The sequence below is a fragment of the Nyctereutes procyonoides genome, unplaced genomic scaffold (assembly GCF_905146905.1).
Source record: "Nyctereutes procyonoides isolate TBG_1078 unplaced genomic scaffold, NYPRO_anot_genome, whole genome shotgun sequence".
Lineage (NCBI taxonomy): Eukaryota > Metazoa > Chordata > Mammalia > Carnivora > Canidae > Nyctereutes > Nyctereutes procyonoides.
In genome coordinates, this window is record NW_026575147.1 from 19,116,752 (window position 1) to 19,137,878 (window position 21,127).

At 45.6% G+C, this 21,127-nt stretch overlaps 2 non-coding genes across 2 annotated transcripts; both read right to left on the reverse strand.

Annotated features, from left to right (window-relative positions):
• Positions 1-10,141: 10,141 nt before the first annotated feature.
• Positions 10,142-10,213, reverse strand: TRNAH-GUG (transfer RNA histidin (anticodon GUG)). Its single transcript has one exon. It is a non-coding gene; the product is annotated as a tRNA-His (tRNA).
• Positions 10,214-14,842: 4,629 nt separating this feature from the next.
• TRNAV-CAC (transfer RNA valine (anticodon CAC)) lies at positions 14,843-14,915 on the reverse strand. Its single transcript has one exon. It is a non-coding gene; the product is annotated as a tRNA-Val (tRNA).
• Between the last annotated feature and the right edge of the window lie 6,212 nt (positions 14,916-21,127).

Below are 21,127 nucleotides of genomic sequence, written 5' to 3' on the forward strand. Positions count from 1 at the left end.
GATGATGCTATGGTGCTTTAAGTATGAAGTGTAGGGTGGTAGCAATTGGAAGAGAGTCAATAAATCTGAGATCGCACAAGAACAAAAATCCCCAACAGGACTTGATATAGGCATGAAGGTACCTAGATCCCCATTAGACATGTTTTTGATTATAGGGTAGCACCTCAGGCTCCACTGGAGGGGTGTGTGATATAAGGACTGTGTGGTGTATTGTTCCTTAAAGAACCACGGAATTCTGATTCTGAAACCCTTCAGACCTCTACTTTGCTGATAAGGGACTTGGACCTCTACTACATTACTTATTTCTGCTTGTATCCAGTGTATGGAAATAGACGTATGTTGATTATAAGTGAATGGGTGAAAGGTAGTAAAAAATTACACACAGCAAGACATTTGAAAGATTTTAGAAACCTGACAAATTCACATAATTTGTTCCCTGGTCTACAGTTCCCCAATCCCCTATTTTCATGGTATCTAGAGCCTTAAGGCCCTGCTTTCTCCTCTGCTTTTAATTTATTCCTATGGGGAGAGATCAACAACTCTTTCTGTCCCATCCCCTCCTATCTTTGTAGAACTTTCTCTTTAGGTTAGAGTACAAAAGATAAAGTTACTGAATAATAGGTGTAACTTTGTCAATCCAAAGTGCTCTAGACTCAAGTGGGTGATTTTCATCACTGGAAAACTCTATGTTCCACCTATATCCTGCTAATGGAGCACTTTGTAGGGTTTTGTTGTTGTTGTTGTTGTTGTTGTTTGTTTTTACTTTGTAGGATTTTAAAGAAATCTCACACTTTAATTGAATTTTTTGGCTGGTAATTGTATTGTGGAGCAGTTCTGGAATTCTTTTGAATTTATTATAAGACAGAACAAATGAGTAAAAATGCTGATACTGTGGGAATCAGTGTTCTCACTGTGAGAGAAGAAAAAAATATGTGTGTCATGGGAAAGGAAGAAGGACCTGTGTGATAATGGTGTGATAATGGTTTGAAATCAGAGATATCTGTATGATCTCTTTTTATTGCTGAGTGGCAATGACACCACAGTATCAGTGAGAACAGCTACCAGCCAGATCCTGGGTTCTGAATAATAGCATTATCCTCTATAATGACTCCAGGATTTTGAGAAATGACTGATTCCAAGTTTGGCTATAGAAAGAATTAAATCTTATAAAATATAGTTGTGCATAAATCAATAAAATATAGTTGTGCATAAATCAATAAAATACCAATGTGGACATGCCAGTTGGACGTAGATACTGACTTGGGAGAACTCAGATTGGCTACATTTGTTTGTCATCTATTGCTTAGCAGAGATGAAATTCTGTCCACTACCAACTGTTCATCATAAGAAGTTTCACAGTTTCAAACCCCAAAACATCCACACTGATGTTACTAATGGAGGGGAATATCAACCATGTACAAATAAGATAGAATTAGGTAGACAGATAGATATTAAATCCAAGAACTTATTTAAAATGTAAAGCCAAAGCTTTCATTTTTATTCATGAGATTCAACACAAGGACCCATGGAACATAAGCTGAAAGATCCTGGTCTGCATAGATGCCTTATCAGATATTGAATTCTGTTGGCTCTGACGATTTGTATAAGTGGGATAATTTTTGCAGAAATAACTAAACACTGGCAGGAGAAAATAAGGAGCGTGCTAGTTTACCCTTACATAGGAGGGAGAACGGTTATTAGATTCTTCACATCCAACAAAGATAAAAATACAATTTATAAAGAAAAGGGAGGATTAAATGTCTGAGAACAGCTAGTTCTTTTCCTACTGGATAAACTTCTTGACAGGAAATTATCAGAGAGGACACTCTGGCCACTCTTTTCTGGACACAGTTTATTGGAAGACTTTCTAAACATCTTAGAAGTTTGCTGAACAAATGTAATAGGATATCTCTTCAAGTGTCTTTCTGTTGTACCTCTCTCTTGGTTAAGTCAGGAGGACACTGCTCCCCTTGCTAGAGTATCAGATGTATAGAAAGTTTGTTGTACAGACAAAAGTATGAAGAAAAAGGCTCTCTCATTGAGTTTAAAAAATATATTGGAACTCTTACTGAACTCAAACTAAGAAAATACAGAGAAGCCTTCAGTTTCTTATTTTTTTTTTTAAGCCTTCAGTTTCTAGGAGAGGTGAGGTAACAGAAACCAGAATTAGTTTCCTGCCTGAAATCCCCCTAGGGGATTGAAGTAGCAACCCCTGAAAGATGAGAATGAACAGGTGAGCCCCATGATTGTCCCAGCTCACATTGTCAGGTGCAGAACTGTTTCCAGAGGAGGTACAAAGAAGGGATCTGAGGCAGATGAAGAGATTGTGTGAGAGGATGAAGCCGAGGTCTGAGGAGAGAGAAACAGCCAGTGTTCATAGCCCCAAGTTCCAGTGAGGAGAGAGCTGAGGAGAGAGAGAATCCAGAGGTACAGAGGTTTTATCTCCAGTACTCAGTATAGAGTACGGATCAGTAAGTCCATGAAGAAACTACCTGAGGTCAAGGAAAGAAATGTGTGAAAAGATCATGGAACAGGGCTTGGAGCTCACACAGGGCAGGAGACAGTGCCTATTCCCACCAGGCAGACTGGAGCTACTCATAATTTGTACTGCTTCAGTAGTGGGAAATAATCAGCCCTAGAATGAGCCACCTAAAAAAATCATAAAAGCAAGATCCAAAAAGATCAGACAGTGCATAAATCAATTCGTTGTACCTCTTCATTGGTAGGAATTGCATTGAATGTATAGAAATGTAGCATAGATGTTTTAACAATATTTGTTCTTCTGATCGGAAGATGTACTTTGATAATGTCTAGCATCCAATCAAAGAGTGCCGGGCAGCAAAGAGGCAGGAAAACATGACCCATGAGAAGAATAATCAATCAGTTCAAATTGAACCAGAATTGACATGATGTTAAAATTATTGGAGAGGACTTTAAGACAGTTATTATGACTTACTATCTATGTTTGAAGAGTTCAGTAGAAATGTGGAACATACAGAAATGGCCAGAATGAAAGTTTAGAGATAAAAACCATGATATTTGAGATAATAAATTCACCAGATGGAATTATCAGATTAGACATTACAGAAAAAAAGATTAGGGAACATAAAACCATGAACATTTGAAGATATGAAAAATGAAACTCAGAGTCACGAAAACATTTTTTTAATGAGTGGTAGGACAACTTTAAAAGGCCTGACATATAAATAATTGGAGTTCCTAAAAAAAAAAAAATCCACAGAGCCAAATGAGCCCTGAGCACAAGAAACATGAAAACCACATCTAATCATATCATAATTAAGTTGCTCAAATACATTGAAAAAGATAAAACCTCCCAAGCAGCCAGAGAAAAAAGACATGGTACATACAGAAAACAAAAATAAAAGGACAGAGTTCTCATTAGAACCAGCACTAGTGAGAATACCGAAAACATCTTTAAATGATTTGGGGGAGCAGGCAAGGTGGAATTCTATGCCTCCTCTCCACCCCAAAAAGTCTTTCAGAAATGAAGGGGAATAATGACATTTACAGACATACAAATGCTGGAAGACTACATCACCAGGACTCTCCAGGAAGAAGGCACTGATACCAGATGAAAATCTGTATGTACCCAAAGGGATAAAGGATGACAGAAATTGCATCTGCATGATGCAATTATGAGTTATTATTAATAATAACTCAATTAATAAAATGAGTTCTTATTATGTAAATCTGTTTAAAAACATGACAGTTTAAGCCAGAATGTAACAACGGATTGTGGATTTTATAACATGTAAAGTAAAACACATGATAACAATAGCATAAAGGCCAGGAGGGGAGAAATGTGAAGAGGTAGGAGATCCCTTGGAGGGAGACCGATGAGTTGTGGATGTATGCTATAAAGCCTAAAACAGTCAAAAGAGTTATAGCTAACCAGCCAACAAAGGAGAGACAATGGAATCATGTAAAAACAATGGTGGAATCATTGCTTTTCCAGGACTCTACAGAAATATTTGCACAAGTGTCAAAGTTGTGTGTACAAGAATGACTACGGCATTGTTTGTAATATTAAAAACATGGAACCAAATTAATTTCAAAAGTACGTAAGGCTTAAATAGACACTAGCACACGTGAAGAAGAAGCTCCTATGGAGGCAGGCAGCAGGACAACCCCGGTTGTCCATATTGCTTTCTAGCACATTTGCTTTAAATAGCTCTTCCCAGGATCTGGGGTGGGATGACCTTCCCCTGAAGGATATCCTATGGTCCCTGGGTGGGCTCAAACCACCAACCTTCCAGTTACAGCAGAACGCGCTGACCCGCTGCGCCACAGAGACCGGCGCGAGCGCATCCTCTCCTCGCGACGGAGAGCACGCACTCAGCTCCAAGGGGAGCACCGCCTTTGCAGGACCGGATGCGGCCTCCAAAGCTTTTCAGAAAACTCAGCAGGAAGAATCAAGGCTGGGTGTTCGCCGAGCGTCGGGTGATGCGGAAGGCAAAGGGCAATCCGCGGAACTGCTGGCGGCTGTGCGGGAACCAGAAAGATAAGGGGGGCGGTGGGGGACGGTGGGGGGCGGGGGGCGAGAGCGGGAGAAGCGGGAAAGAGACCAAGGGAAAAGAGGAAACGCGCAAAGGAGCGAAAGCAAGGAGAGGTACGGATGAGGCGAAGAGCCTGCTAGGAAGTTTGCGAAAAGGCCCAGGCCGGGACCTGAGATAAGAAAATTGTTTTATTATGTAGCAGCAGAATGGGGAGGGGGAAACCGAGAAGAGTATGAAAGAAAACGGCACGAACATCTGTAAGTGTCCAAGAATAAAACCGCAAAAAAGAAGTGTGAATATTTTTACATCAAGAGATTGTTGGAAGTGCGGTGGCTGCCCGCAGGACTCGGGCACCGTGCCTGTATGGTAGCTAGTGCCCTCGTGGCTGCAGCGGCCGCGCTTCAAGCCAAGTGGCGGTAGAGAAGCATCTGACCCGTCTTTCGGGCTGCTCTTGAGCCCAGCACCAGCTGTGCATCTTAGGGGGCGGCAGTCGGAACAGGGGATACTTAGGAGCGGAGCACACTGCCCACCCCACGGCGCGACGGGGTCAGAAGAGGAGTAAATCCCACAGTGCACACAGCTGCAGGCGTCAGCGAAAGCAAATGAAAGCTTGGAAGATTCCTTGTCTCTCACTGCTGAGCAGAAAACATCCCCAAGGGTGAAAAACTGCCTTTCAAGGAGACTGGCCTATAGCTTTCACTAATGAAATAGTATCCTCATAGTCTTTTTTTTCTGGTAAAGATATTTCAAGTTTGGTGTGTGTGTGTGTGTGGGGGGGGGTTACACTAAATGAGAACGAGGTTTTTCGAGTTTAGGATAAAGTGCATACAAGTAGTCATGGTCTACCTCAGCTTGTCTCCACCTGCCATCAGCTTTTTTTTTTTTAATGGAAACAGTAAATTATTGATCTATAGCTCACATAGAGTAAAAATCATAGATCTATAATGCACACTTTGTTGAATGTGGGCAAAGGTAATCATCACCCAAATCAAATTATGAGAAATTGCCATAATCCCAGAAGTGTATGTTAAGCCCCAGGTAATTCATACCCTATCTTGCTTAATTACTAGTTTGAGGTCTGTTTGCTATTCTTTCTTTAAAAAATATTTTATTTATTTATTCATGAGGGACACACAGAGAGGCAGAGACATAGGCAGAGAGAGGAGAAGCGGGCTCTGTGCAGGAAGCCCAATGTGGGACTCAATCCCAGGACTCCGGGATCACACCCTGAGCCAAAGGCAGACACTCAAACGCTGAGCCACCCAGGCATCCCTCTATTTGCTCTTCTTGAGGTTACTATTGCTTATTCTTGAAATTCAAATGAATGAATGCTTATATTTTGGATTTGCCTTTTTTACAACATTATGTTTATTAACTATAACCATATTGATGCATACATAGCTTCTTAATTTTGGTATTACTGGAATACTTTAGTGTTATTTGGTATTAATTAATGCTACTGATGAATATTCTTAGTGTTTTGATGACTATTCTGTGGCAGTCTTTCTGTGTATTTGTGCATTGATAGATGCATTACATCATGGAGTAGGTATGAGTTCGACTTTATTAGAAATTGCCAATAGTCCTCTAGAATAGTTTTGAACCAGTAACTACTGCAATTGCTCCACATTCTTATCAGCATTTGGTATACTAATCCTTTTAAATATAGCCATGCTGGAGGGTGTGTAATATTATTTCCTTGTATTTTATTTTATTTTTTAAAAGATTTTATTTATTTATTCACGAAAGACACACGGAGAGAGAGGCAGAGACATAGGCAGAGGGAGAAGCAGGCTCCCTGCAAGGAGCCTGATGTGGGACCTGATCCTGGATCCTGGGATCATGCTCTAAGCCGAAGGCAGACACTCAACCACTGAGCCACTCAGGCGCCCCTATTTCCTTGTATTTTAATTTGTATTTCCCAAGTAAGTAAAAATATCAAGAATAAAATTTTAGAAGAGCCTTCACACCTTGAACTCACCACCGTGAGATCAAAATCTGAGCTGAGCTCAAGAGTTGGACACTTAACCGACTGAGCCACCTAGGCACCCCTCAAGAATGTTTCTTAGAACTTTTGGTCATTAGGATATCTTACTTTGTGAAGAAAGTCTATTCAAACATTAAAAAAATATTTTGCCTACTTTTATTTGGTTTACATTTTTATGACTGATTTATAAAAACTCTTCATATATTTGAATAATCAAGACATCTTTTTTTTTTTAAGATTTTAGTTTTTCACTAGAGACACAGAGAGAGAGGCAGAAGGAGAAGCAGGCTCCTCGCAGGGAACCTGATGTGGGACTCCATTCCTGGACCTGGGATCACGCCCTGAGCCAAAGGCAGCCGCTCAACCACTGAGCCACCCGGGAGTCTCAATTGAGACTCTTAAAGTAATATGGCTAATATAGTTTATTAGTTTGCAACTTAACTTTGACTTTCATATGGTGATTTTTATGAGTACAAGTCTTTAATTTGGATGAAATCTTTTTTGTTTCATTTTTTTCTTTTATATTTATGGCTTTTTAGGTTCTATAAGAAATTCTTGTACCAAATATTGTGAATGTATTCTCCCAAATTCTCTATAAGCTCTAGAATTTTAGTTTTAATTTAAAAAAATCTGTGACATTCTCAAAACCAACATATTCTTGGGAGCCAGCAATAACAATGCATAGAAAATACTTCTAAAAGGCTCTTCGTGGAATCCATTAGGCTCCCATACATGCAGGAATGATGGTATTAGCATTCTCCATGATTACAGGAAGATTCAGAAACCTCCAAACCTGTCAAGTGCTGAGTGAGAATGACTCTTTTGGAAATCTTTACAACACAGTTTCTGTCTAGTTGCGATGGCTGTTTACTGGATCCAGCGAAAGTCTGCAGAGATAACTTGCACAGGTATTTTCTGGATTACGTTCTTCCCAAGCTATCTCCAGTGATTCCTCCACAGTATTTGACTTCCTTTAGATGGCATTTTATTTTTTAGACGGCATTTATTTTACTTTATATTTTTAGATAGCATTTTAAAAAGCCTTATCTGAGAAAGCATCATGTAAACACACACACACGCACAAACTCACATTCATCACATTTGAACATGGACCTCTCTCACACATTCCCCTTCCTCGTCCATCCCGGGCATGGACCTGACCCACAGTCTATCCAGGACCAATTCCAGGAGGTCCTGGGGGTGGATCCAACATCCCACAGGATCGACAACTCTACCCATTATCTATATCATCTCCTTCTCCCGACCTTGATGACAGCATTTGCGGCTACCTCCTGCCCACCTTATCCGGTGCCTGTGGGTTAGGAGGTTCACAGCTCCAAGCCGGAAGCCAAAGACTTCTTCAAGTCTGCTGGTGTTCGTGTGGGAACCCCGAGGCTGGTCGCCTCAGGCGCGTTTCTCCCTCCTGGTATCGCTTTCAGCCCCGCTTGGGAAACCGGGTCCGCGCTCTCATCCTCCTCGCTCTCCTAGTTCGTGATCCGTGTGTGTAGATGTAACTGCTTCTTGCACCACACCTCCCGTCCGCCAACAGTGTCTGCGGTGACCTCTGCTCCCGCGCCAGGACCCGGCCGGTCGAGCTCAGCACCAGGCCGGGAATTTCTCGCAGGCTGGGGGCGGGGGGGGGGGTCCCCGGCAGAAGAAAGGCCACGCGGCGTGCAGGGGAAGCCCGAGGGACGTCGCCCGAAGGCCTCCCGCTCCACCTTCCCGTTGGGGCCACGTCGGAGGGAGGCACCCCTTCTGGGTACAGGGAGGCCCGAGACCTGCCTCCGCGTTCAGGCTCCCGCGTCCAGGGCGCCCTCTCGGGCCCGCCCGGGCTGGCCACGGCTTCTCCCTCTCCCTCCTCGTCTTCCACTCCCGCTGTGTTCCTGGGGACCAAACCGCCACCCCTCCCACCCACCCTCGACCCGCGAAAAGGACCCGGCCGCTTCTCCCCGGTGCCTGCGGAGGGCGTTGAATCGACGTTTGCCACACAACGGGAGGAGGGAGAAGCTGCGGCAGCAGGCCTCGGGCGCCGTGCGGTTCCCGGGCTCAGCCCCTGCAGGGCCCGCTCGGGGGCCCGGGACCCTTGCTCCTCCCGGAGCTGCCCACGTCAGCGCCTCTCCCGTGGCTCCTCCGGGAAGAGCAGGAATATCCCCAGAAGAGACACTTGGCGACCGGTCCAGCAGAAGCCTGGACTCTGCGCCCTGGACCACTTCTCAACGTTGCTTCCGTCGACCCATCCATCCCTGGGAGGGCCTTGGGGACAGGAGGCCGCACCATTCAGTGACAATAAAAATTCCGCTTTTCTCTGACTTGCCTTACTGCTCCTCTCCACTCTTCCATTCTAGCACCTCCAGAATAGAAGAACGGTGGTGGTCTTGCTCTCCTTGCAGAGCTGTGTGTTTTGTTTTGTTTGGCGCATGGCTCCATTTCCTTCAGTGGACATTTATTCACATATCCACAAATTACTAGGAGAACGGCATTTGTAGGAGTCTTTCCTCAAACGCTGTAGATCGAAGTTACTCAAATATCTATCATTTGCCTTTAGTTTTATGTCAGTATGATACTTATCATTACACCATTATCATTGTTATTAACACCAAAATTATTTTTTTTTAAGATTTTATTTATTTAGGGATCCCTGGGTGGCGCAGCGGTTTGGCGCCTGCCTTTGGCCTAGGGCGTGATCCTGGAGACCTGGGATCGAATCCCACGTCGGGCTCCCGGTGCATAAATAAAATTTATTTATTTATGATAGTCACAGAGGGAGGGAGAGAGGCAGAGACACAGGCAGAGGGAGAAGCAGGCTCCACACAGGGAGCCCCACGGGACTCGATCCCCCAGTCTCCAGGATCAGGGCCTGAGCTGAAGGCAGCGCTAAACCGCTGAGCCACCAAAATTAAAGTGTGACAAATGCAATAACACATATTAAAAACGGTAATGTTGCTTGATAATAGTTAGATAGAAAAAATGTATATTCATTCATGTGAATTTAAAGAAAGGACCAGCCTAATCTGTGGGGGTAGACATCAGAATAGTTTAAAATAGCAGGGATGGATAAGCATTACCTGGGAAGTGTATCAAAGGGCCATCCATATTTGGATGATAGAAAATTTCTATCTTGATCCTGGTGATGATTGCATATTTGAGTATTTAAATAGCTGTCCACTAATTATCTGAGCAATTCGTTCTGTGAATACACATTACTAATTTCCTTTTTAGGATAAAAATTGGCTATGAGGTGTTAGAGAAATCCAGCGTAGACCAGAACCAGTCTGGAATGTATTGCAAACTTTAAAATCTGCTCTTTTTGTGTACAAGTTTCACTGATGTGTGAAATATTAACTACAGAAAAAAAAAAACCTGTATGACTAGCCCATTTCCTTAGGGGAAGCTGCACACAGGGGTTATTGAGAGCTCGCACCTCATCTTTAGATATTTTCTGTTGAATGGTGAAATATGGAGCCTGCCCGGGTTTTTTTCTGTGACAGAGTTACATATAGCTTAGTGAACTATTCGCTTTTCCTCTCTTCAGCTGACTATATGGCATTGGTGGTCCTCGAAAAGCGCGTGGCTCTCTGCCTGCAGTAAGGAGAGCGTCCCCTGCGGTTTGCAACCCTAAGCAAAAAAAAGGAAGCCTTGCCGTGACTCGGATTCGAACCGAGGTTGCTGCGGCCACAACGCAGAATACTAACCACTATACGATCACGGCGCGCCACTGTCCTGGTGGCAGGCTCAGATCTTGATCTACTAATTTTGATAATTCATTCCAATTATTGCGCTGCTTTGCTCTTGGGCCACGACACCAATTCTCGGCCTTTTAGCTAAGATCAAGTGTGTTCCTGGACAACTACAGGTCCTCGTGCTGTTCCCTCCTGTCTTCCCTTCGTTTTCCTCCTCCCCATTACGATGCATTTATCATCTCCAGTGCATCCAGCGCGATCATCCGCACGGGCCTCCTGGGAAGTATCTTTGCAGCGTCCACGCTTTCCTCACCTTTTTCCCTCCTCCTTACACTCCCTCTTTTGATCCACCGACCGCAACCGAGCCGAGCGCGGACAGCGCAGATGGGCAGGTGAGGGCGAAGCAACTCCAAGAGCCGGGGGACGAGCCCACTAGGCGATCAGCTTCCCCTGGGCCCTCCTGGCCTCAGGCCCGGGGGTTACGGCCTCGGGGTCTGCGGGGGCACTGGCATCTGAAGAGGGTATGGAACGAGGTGTGGGGAGGCTGTCCCGCCGGCTGTCCTTCTGCCTTCGGAACCGCCCAACACGCGGGTTTCAAACTCGGCGAGCACGCCGCATCCACTCTACGGTTTTCCGACTCTCTGGAGCCTTAAGGTCTGCTCTGCAAAGGCGGGTGGCTCCCCCTAGCGCCGAGTGCATGCTTGCTCTTTGTTGGATGGGGACGCGAGGGGGACGCGAGCATTCGCGGGTCTCTGTGGCGCAATCGGCTAGCGCGTTTGGCTGTTAACGAAAGCTTGGTGGTTCGAGCCCACCCAGGGACGTGGCGGCATTTTTAGAACGTGACAGTGTTTGCAATTGTTTCTACGCTGTGCATCTTCTCACCTGAAGGGGGAGAAATGCCTCTAACACCCTCCTGTCCTTATGTGTCTTGTGTACAAAAGGACTGAAGCCAAGATCTTCACGGATCCTCGGATCCTCAAAGAGCTCAAGAGGAAAATAGGTCACTAGGAATCTTCAAAGGAGTTGAGTCCTCATCTTTACCCTCTGGTTTCCTTTTAACAATGAAGTTTCTATGTGTTAGTATTTAACCGTTTCCATATACTTTTGAAATTAATTTGGTTTTATGCCATTGGTATTGTAAATAATACTGCAGTCATATGCAGTCAATACCTGTACCCATCTTTACCATAGAATGCTAGAAGAGCAATTGCTGTATCATAGTCTTTATATATTTTCCATATGATTCCTTTTTTTTCTCCTTTTGTCAACTTATAGATCTTTTATTATTTCAGCTACTGCTTTAGGCTTCATAGCATACATCTGTAATTCACCACAGTTGGCCTTTAAGTGATCTCATACACCTTAACATTTCTCCTCTTCCTGCCTTTATGCTAGTTTTGTGATGCATTTTATTTTGTATGTTATAAACCTTAAAATCCATTGTCATTACCTTTGTTTAATCTGTCCCTTGTTTTTATAGATGTAAATAATAAGAAAAAATCATGTATTTTCTCATGCAAGTATCATTTCTGTTGTCCTTCATCCCTTTGGCCATGTACATCTGGTATCAGTGTCCTTCTTCCTGAAGGACTCCTTGAACATTTTTTGCAGTGTGGATCTGCTGGTGATGAAGTCTTCCATATTTTTTTTTAAAAGATTTTATTCATTTGAGAGAGAGACAGCATTAGAGAGTACAAGCAGGGAGAGGGAGAGGGGAGAAGAAGGCTCCCCACTGAGCAGGAAGCCCAATGTGAGCTTGATCCCAGGATCCTGGGATCATGACCTGAGCCAGAGGCCGCTGCCCAACCGAGTCACCAGGCACCCAGTCTTTCACATCTGTGTGTAATAAAAGTCATCATTCACCTTCATTTTTGAAAGACTTTTTTAGGGGGAGGAGGCATAGAATTCCACATTTACTCCTTCCCCCCAATCCTTTAAAGATGTTTTCTATAAACAAGCACCCCAGGAAAACCCCAGGCCTCCAGTAACAGCTCCTTACTTCCTGGAGCAGACATTGCATGTTTTACACCTCTTAAAGTGACAATGACGGCTGCCTATACCAACACCCCCTAAAGGTACTCACATTTCCTCTCAAACACTTAACCCAAGCCACCCTATAATCTATAAAAATATGCAGCATTATATTAAAAAGTGTTATTTCTCTTTACACACACACACACGTGTATGTGTGTATATATATATATCTATATAAAGATTTATTGTTTATCTTAGACAGAGAGAGCAGCAGGGAGGGGCAGAGGGAGAGGGAGAGAATCTCAAGCAAAATCTCCACTGATTGGGGAGCCTGATGCAGGGTGCAATCTCAGGACCCTGAGAGCATGACCTGAGCCAAAATCAAGAGTTGGGTGTTTAACTTAACTACCCAGGCACCCCTTTTATTTCTCCTTAATTAGGAATTGTCCAGGCAAAGATTATATATTAATTCAATTTAATAGCATTCAAAGAACTTAAAAATAACAATAGATCTTAAAATTTCAAAGGGAGCTGACACATAATAGAGAAATATATGTTGGAATCATATATTAGATGATACCTAAAACATTTATTGAAAATTGTGAGTGGAATAATTAAATCACGATGATTTCCAGAATTTTAAAAACTTAATCTTCATTTAAAAGATATTATATAGAATATGTTAGGTATATGGTATACTGGAACCACATGGATCTAGTATATATTTTATTTACTGGAACACATAATTTTAAATTTTATAAAGTTAGTTATTGGAATTAAAGTTTGTCAATGACCAGTAAAACTAGGATAGGTAATTTAGGATGTTTAGTGTTTGTAAGATTTTGAAGAGACATAAATCCAAGACTTCTACAAAATAGAAAACCATACTACCAGTATTTTCTAAATTGTTAGAAAATCGAAAAGACAAAGCAGTTTTTAGACCAATATTATTAAACCAGTCTGATGCATACAAGGAGTCCTCATTAGAAATATGATATGACATAAACATTTTCTATGCCATTATAGGTCAATTACTAAAATGTCTTAAAGATTTATTTATTTGAAATGAGGAGTGGGGGAAGGGGAAGATGGAGAGAGTATCTCAAGCAGACTCCCCACTGAGCAGTGAAGCCCCTGAAATCATGACCCTGGGATCATGACTCTGAGATCTTGACTTGAGCTAAAATCAAGAATTAGTCACCTAACCAACTGAACTACCCAGGCACTCTTCTATTATGAAAATTATTTAGTTTGTTAAAAGTATTTGAGGTTCATCCTTACTATCATCTTGAATTTTTTCCCTTGTACCTAGCACTGAAACTAATTTATCCACAGCTGAACTTTTTTTTCCCCTTCTGAGTTACAGATTCAGCAAGACAGCAAGTGCAAGAATAAAACCTCATCAATAGCATCCTTAGACCCCCATTGGGATCTTGAAAATGAAAGCTCAGTCACTACTCCACTTCAGGGAGGGGCACAATTAAACACAACACCAACTCAGACTGCAGCGAGGACCAGGTTGAGACCAGGACAAGACATAACATCTCACTCTCCCTGCCTCTGGGAGATGCTTTGGATCTCTTTAGGGATTCGGTGCAGAGGTTCTCTGTACCTGGACCTTGGGACATACCTACCACTCCAGATTAAGAAGAGGCTTCTTCACACTAAGAAACTGGGAAAAGATTTTCCTTGACTTGAGTAGTAGCTGTGAAAGAGGGGAATCCTAGCCACTAGATTATCAGTAGACCATGCAAGATCTCTGCTTTGGCCTTTGCAGTAAAAGTTATATTTACTAGAGGGACAAAGCAAAAGTGAGGGCAGTTCCAGCGGCCCGGCGGGCTGAGCAGCCACCCAAGGCTCCCAGCCCTACCCCCTGCTCCTCACCTCTCCCAGCCTCAGCCACACCTGGGGCTCTGAGGCCTGACCACGAGGGCACTGGCCTGTGCTGCATTCTGGTCTAGCTTAGCCCTGTGTGTGGCAGAGCCAGGGCCATGCTCTCTTTCTGAGCCTCCGTTTCCTTAGGAGTAAGGGGCGGCCTTGGCTCTCAGCAGGCAAGGAGCAGAGTCCCTCTACTTCATGACCTCGAACTAGTCCAAGGGCCCTCCTGAGGACGGTACCTGAAAGGCTCCTTTGGCGTCCCCGTGGGCTCATTAGGTGGAGTCCGAAACTCTTAATCTACGCATCTTTGGCTTGAGTCCCAGGCGCAGTTGGTTTTCTTTTGTTCTGACGGGCAAATCTACCTTTCTGTAATGGTGGGTGTGTGGGGGGGGTGGGGGGGAAGCCAAGGTTGCTGCCCAAGGTTGCTGCACAGGGAAGAACGTGTTGGTTTTCAGAGCCATAGCACCTGTCAGCCTGTAGAGGAGACTTAGGGCCAGAGGAGCAGATCAGGGGTTTTCTGGATGTAAAAGTAACCTGAAGTCCAGGTTGCCCTGTGTGCTCTTCTTGGCCTGATCTCCAGCGTGAGGGGAGCAGACCAAGGAGGCCAGTCAGGTTGTCAAGTGCTGGCGAGTCTGAGTCTTTCAGGCAGCAGCAGAACCCCATCCAGCCCCAGGGGTGAGGTGTGAGGTTTGTTTTGTTTATTTCTGAATGGCAGAGGGAGCTGCGCAAGCCGAGGCCCCATTGGCCGAGACCACGGTCCTTTGTGTGTTTGAAGCAAGAAGAGAACTTGGGGTAAGAAAGAGGGCTGTTTCCGCCCGGTTTCGAACCGGGGACCTTTCGCGTGTGAGGCGAACGTGATAACCACTACACTACGGAAACCAGGCCGCCGGCGGCGCCCTCTGCCAGGACCCTGAAAAGCCTGGTCCTGCCACTACTGTCCTGCCCACCAGTTTCTTTTCCAAGTGCAAAGGGCCCTGGGAGCACCCGCGAGCCTGCAGGCCGGGGGACCGCAGCCCCGAGCGGGGCACCGGGGTCTCCACCATCCCGGGCGGCCAAGACTCTGGGGGCCTCGGCAGTCCGGCTTCGGGATCCGCATCCAACGCAGGGTTTCCAGATCCGATTGGAGAGACCCCAGTGCTGGGACCCCCTTCCGGGAGAAGGGGGGGCGGGTCAGTTGCGTCCGAGCCCCAGGCGCCTCCGCCGCCCCCGCCGCCCCCTTGGGGTCACCCGCCCTCCGGGGCGGTCGCCGGGGCGGTCCCCGCGGGGCGGTCAGCGCTCGGGGCTGGGAATCCTCCCAGGAACCCGGGGACCGGCTCCCCCCGCCCCCGCGGGCCCCGCGGCCCCGGACCTGAGCTCCTCCGTTCCCAGCCCTTCGCTGTGGCTCCTCCGCGGTCCCCTCGGCCCAGGCGGTCCTTCCCATTCCTGCCGCTGTCACTTTTTCTACTGGACTAATGTAAGTCCAATATTGTAATCATGTTTGTATTGTTTTAGTCAGTACCATAGCAAAGGCTACGTGTTAGGACATTTGACTGTTTTAAAATATCCAACACCATACAGGCCAATCCACGATTCCTGGCCAATACTGAATTCGTTCCAAGACCAGATAAAGTATAAATCTAGTCGATACACACAAATATCAGGATTGTTGGATTTCTCTCTCACTGGTCTTGAGATGCATTTTGAGGAGCAGTTTTTTTTAAAATTTAAATTTTAGTTGATATATAGTGCAATATTGGCTTCTGGAGTAGAATTCAGTGATTCATCGCTTACAAAGAACACCCAGTGCTCATCACAAGTGTCCTCTTTAAGACTGATCACCCATCTAGCCCATCCCCCACCCGCGCATTGACCCTGTTTGTTCTCTATCCTTAGGAGTCTTGTGGTTTGTTTCTTCTTTTCTTTTTTCCCCCCTTCACATATGTTCATCTGTTTTCTTTCTTAAATTTCACATATGAGTGAGAGTATATGGCACTTATCTGTCTCTGACTGACTTATTTCACTTACTATAATACACATAGTTGCACATGGCAAGATTTCATTTTTTGATGGCTGAGTAATATTCCATTGTATATATACAGCATATCTTCTTTATCCATTCATCGGTCCATGGACATTTGGGCTCTCTTCATAGTTTGTTTATTGTTGATAATGCTGCTATAAACATTGGGGCTGATGTACCCCTTTGAATCTGTATTTTTGTAACTTTTGGGTAAATACCTAGTAGAGCAATTGCTGGATCATAGGGTAGTTCTATTTTTAACTCTTTGAAAGACCACCAGACTGTTCTCCAGAGTGGTCGCACCAGTTTGCATTCCCACCAACAGTTGCAAGAGGGCTCCCCATTCTCTGTATCCTCACCAACACCTGTTGTTTCTTGTGTTGTTAATTTTAGCTATTTTGACAGGTGTGAGGTGGTAGGTCATAGTGGTTTTGATTTGTATTTCCCCGATGATCAGTGATGTTGAGCATCTTTTCATGTGTCTGTTAGCCATGTAGATATATTTTTTTTTGGTGAATTGTCTATTCATGTCTTCTGCCATTTCTTAACTGGATTTGTTTTTTTGGGGGTGCCAAGTTTGATAAATTCTTTATAGACTTTGGATACTAACTAACCCTTTATCAGATATGTCATTTGCAAATATCTTCTTCCAATCTGTAGGCTGCCTTTTAGTTTTGTTGATTGTTTCTTTCACTGTGCAGAAGCTTTTTATTTTGATGAAGTCCCAATAGTTCATTTTCGCTTTTGTTTCCTTTCCCCCTGGCAATGTGTCTAGTAACAAGTTACTACTGCCGAGGTCCAAGAGGTTTCTACCTGTGTTCTCCTCTAGGATTTTGACGGTTTCCTGTCTCACATTTAGGTCTTTTATCCATTTTGAATCAATTTTTGTGTATGGTGTAAGAAAGTGGTCCAGTGTTATTCTTCTGCATGTGGCGGTCCAGTTTTCCCAACACTATTTGTTGAAGAACAGTGTTGTTTTACCTTTTACAATACCTGAAACTTCTTTTATTTGCCTTTTAAAAATATATTTTAAGGTTTTATTTATTCATTCATGAGAGACACAGAGAGAAAAGCAGAGACATGGGTAGAGGAAGAAGTAGGCTACCTGCAGGGAGCCGGATGCGGACCTAATTCCAAGACCCTGGGATCTTGACCCGAGCTAAAGGCAGACACCCAACCACTGAGCCACCCAGGTGCCCCTTTTATTTGCCTTTTATAGTTTTCCTGTTCAACAGGTTGCGGAGTGCAATTCCTAACTTAGGAAGGACAGAGAGATAAAGATTGTTTTCACAGAACGGGTCAGTGTCTGGTGGGGTTTTCACGTTTACCTCAGAACCAAGTACCAATAGGCAGAAAGCAGAAATACTGAGAAAGATTTCAATGTGCTCTCTCTCAGTCTCTCTGTCTCTCTCTCTTGTTTTCCTCTGTTTAGAAAGTTTGGGGAAGAAATCTCCAGCGGTTGCTCCTCTTTGTGCAGTAGTTACCGAGTTTCCTTCACACGAAGTTCCAGGGCTGCCACCCTGAAGCAGTGCCGGCAGCGTACCCACCGGACACCACGGTCGGCGCTCTGCCTCGTTCTGCTTTGGCTCAGAATGCAATTGAGAACGCAACCGGACCGCAGCATCTCCACTAGCGACCCGAGGGCTTGGTTCCAAAAGATGGGGCCCTCAAAATAGCATTTCATCATGCAATTTCATTAGTGTTCTTCCCTTGTCCTTCCCTCCAGATGCTATTTTTCTCCTCCCCTGCCCAGCCGGTGGAGGAGATTTACGGTCTTCCTGCCGCGTCGGGACCCCTTGAGGTTCCACGGGGACAGGAGAAGGAGTAGCTGTCCCTTCCCCTTCAGTAGGAAGTGTAGTCCGCACTCGAGAACCACAAACCAACACTCGCATCACGCTGGGTTCCTGCAGACCCGACGGAGCGCTCCTCCGAGCCTCTCTGCAGGCCCCAGGGGAGGCGGTGGGGTTCCTGCCCCGCGACAGAAGCCGCGCTGAGGGGCCGGGCCCTGACCCCTGGCCCCCGAGGATGGGTCTGCGAGAGGGGCAGAGCTCCCCTTTCCCGCCCAAGAAGCAGCGCGAGGGCGCTCACCCCCACGATCCGGAGACGCAAGGGTGAGGGAGCCCACGTGCCTGCGTTAAAATGACCTCCGCGCCCGTGTCGGGACAGCCGTTTGCCAGAGACCGACCGCAGGAAGACCGCGTGGCTCCGGGACCGGGGCTGACGAGAGAAGCCGCGCGGTTTTCCGACACAGCGGGTGTGTGGCGGGGAGGAAGGCCGGCGTCAGAGAGCACGCGGTGTGGCCCGAGCGTGCGGAGCATCCGCGGAGGTGGGTGGACAGTGCGGGGCCGCAGGTTGTGGCGGAGACCCGGGGTGCAGCTCCGGCCGCCCAGCCTTCCTTGAGGCGGTCTCGGTCCGCGGGGCTCGGTGGCCGCGTCCCTCGGGGTCCTCCGGGCGATGCGGGGCCCCGGGGTCTCACGCCGGCGCCTCCCTCCCGCGCCCTCGCGGCTCCTCGTGTCCGCAAAGGCGCGTCTCCGGGGCAGCCCCGAGGTGCGGCCGGACGTGTGGACCCGGCGGGGCTCCGGACGGGTAAGGCCCCCGCACAGGGTACGGTCTTTCTTGTGGGGGCTCCTTTAACAGAGAAAGCAGAGAGGGAACGGCCTGAGGAGACAATTCCAGGGAGGGCTGTGCGTCATTCAGAAGAACAGACAGACAGCTTATTGCAGAGGCTACTTGTATCTCTTAAAAACAGCTAGTTGTCCCCTCCCTGGTAGTCTTGTCGCTAGGATTAGGTCACCGCCCCAGCAGGGTTTCGATTTCTGGTCAGCGGGGATGTTTTTGTAATGCATCTGTATTTTCCTCCCCAGAAGTGTGGTGTGCACCGAGGGCCCCATAAAGAACTTCTGCACTGAGTTCCTAAATGCCGGGGAGGTCGGGCCCCAGCGTCAGAGACAACTCCCAAGCTGCGATGAGCCTGAGCAGAGATTCCTCTTATTCCACTCACCTTAGTTGGAAATCTAGGTCTCACTTTTAGAATTTCCATCTAATGAGAACTTGGAGCTTCCAATCTCTCTGTGAAAAAAACCAGAACCAGTAAAGTGAAATATACAAAATGTTGCAAGAATAGTAACATCCTGTTATCCCTCCCCTAAGTGCACCAGTTAACATTTCCCCACATTTACTTTCTCCCTCCATCCTCATATTTACAGACTGGACATCATTTGAAGGCACCTGGCAGACATCTCAAGACAATTGGTTGGGCCGCTCTTGCTCCCTCCCTTGGGCAATGTCCCTCCAAACCAGCCTCGCTTGGCATGACCTTTCTTTGGAGCCCAGGGGAGGGCTTTGTCCCTCTGGAGGAGACCCCGCTTGTCCCTTCAGGAACCAGACATCTCTTGCCTCCAGGCTGCAGAGAAGCTTCAGGCAGGTGGAGTGTTACTTGCCTCTTCCGGGATAGTGCAGGCCAGGCGTGCCCTGTGCTTGTAGGAACAGGATTAGGTGGCCATGCCCCCAGCACTGCCTGCCCTCTGGGCTCCTTCTGGTGGGCAGTGGTCCTGCACTTGGTGGTGGCCTAGGATATGAGTAATTAACACTTGGTCTCATGGCTGGTCTTCTGTCCAATTCAAGCATGTACTCAAGGACTGACTTGGGTGGAATGTTCATCATTTTACAATATCCAAATGCCCCAACACCTTCAGACTTGGCTATGGAGCTGTTTATTTTTTTATTTTTATTTTTTATAAATTAATTTTTATTGGTGTTCGATTTACCAACATACAGAATAACACCCAGTGCTCATCCCGTCAAGTGTACCCCTCAGTGCCCGTCACCCATTCACCCCCACCCCCCACCCTCCTCCCCCTCCACCACCCCTAGTTCATTTCCCAGAGTTAGAAGTCTTTATGTTCTGTCTCCCTTTCTGATATTTCTCACACATTTCTTCTCCCTTCCCTTATATTCCCTTTCGCTATTATTCATATTCCCCAAATGAATGAGAACATACACTGTTTGTCCTTCTCCGGTTACTGTGGCCAAGTTCAAAAAGGGTGTTGCCTGAGTTCTTCTCTGGGATTTTGATGGAATCTTGTCTCACATTTAGATCTTTCATCTATTTTGAGTTTATCTTTGTGTATGGTGCAAGAGAGTGGTCCAGTTTCATTCTTCTGCATGTGGATGTCCAATTTTCCCAGCACCATTTATTGAAGAGACTGTCTTTCTTCTAGTGGATCGTCTTTCCTCCTTTATCGTATATTAGTTGAGCATAAAGTTCAGGGTCCACTTCTGGGTTCTCTGTTCTGTTCCATTGATCTATATGTCTGTTTTTGTGCCAGTACCACACTGTCTTGATGAACACAGCTTTGTAGTACAACCTGAAATCTGGCATTGTGATGCCCCCAGATATGGTTTTCTTTTTTTAAAATTCCCCTGGCTGTTTGGGGTCTTTTCTGATTCCACACAAATCTTAAAATAATTTGTTCTAAGTCTCTGAAGAAAGTCCATGGTATTTTGATAGGGATTGCATTATACGTGTAAATTGCCCTGGGTAACATTGACATTTTCACAATATTAATTCTGCCAATCCATGAGCATGGAATATTTTTCCATCTCTTTGTGTCTTCCTCAATTTCTTTCAGAAGTGTTCTGTAGTTTTTAGGGTATATTTTGAGAACCATTTGAATGGTAAATGGTTCTCCAACCTTTTATTTTCAGGTTGTAGGTGTCCTTCTGTCTAAAATGAGTCTCTTGTAGACAGCAAATAGATGGGTCCTGTTTTTTTATCCAGTCTGAAACTCTGCGCCTTTTGATGGGGTCATTAAGCCCATTCACGTTCAGAGTTACTTGAACTTCTTCTTAAAGGGGAGTTTTAAGAGTCCCCCTTAAAATTTCTTGCAGAGCTGGTTTGGAGGTCACATATTCTTTCAGTTCCTGCCTGTCTTGGAAGCTCTTTATCTCTCCTTCCATTTTGAATGAGAGCCTTGCTGGATAAAGTATTCTTGGTTGCATGTTCTTCTCATTTAGGACCCTGAATATATCCTGCCAGCCCTTTCTGGCCTGCCAGGTCTCTGTGGAGAGGTCTGCTGTTACCCTAATATTC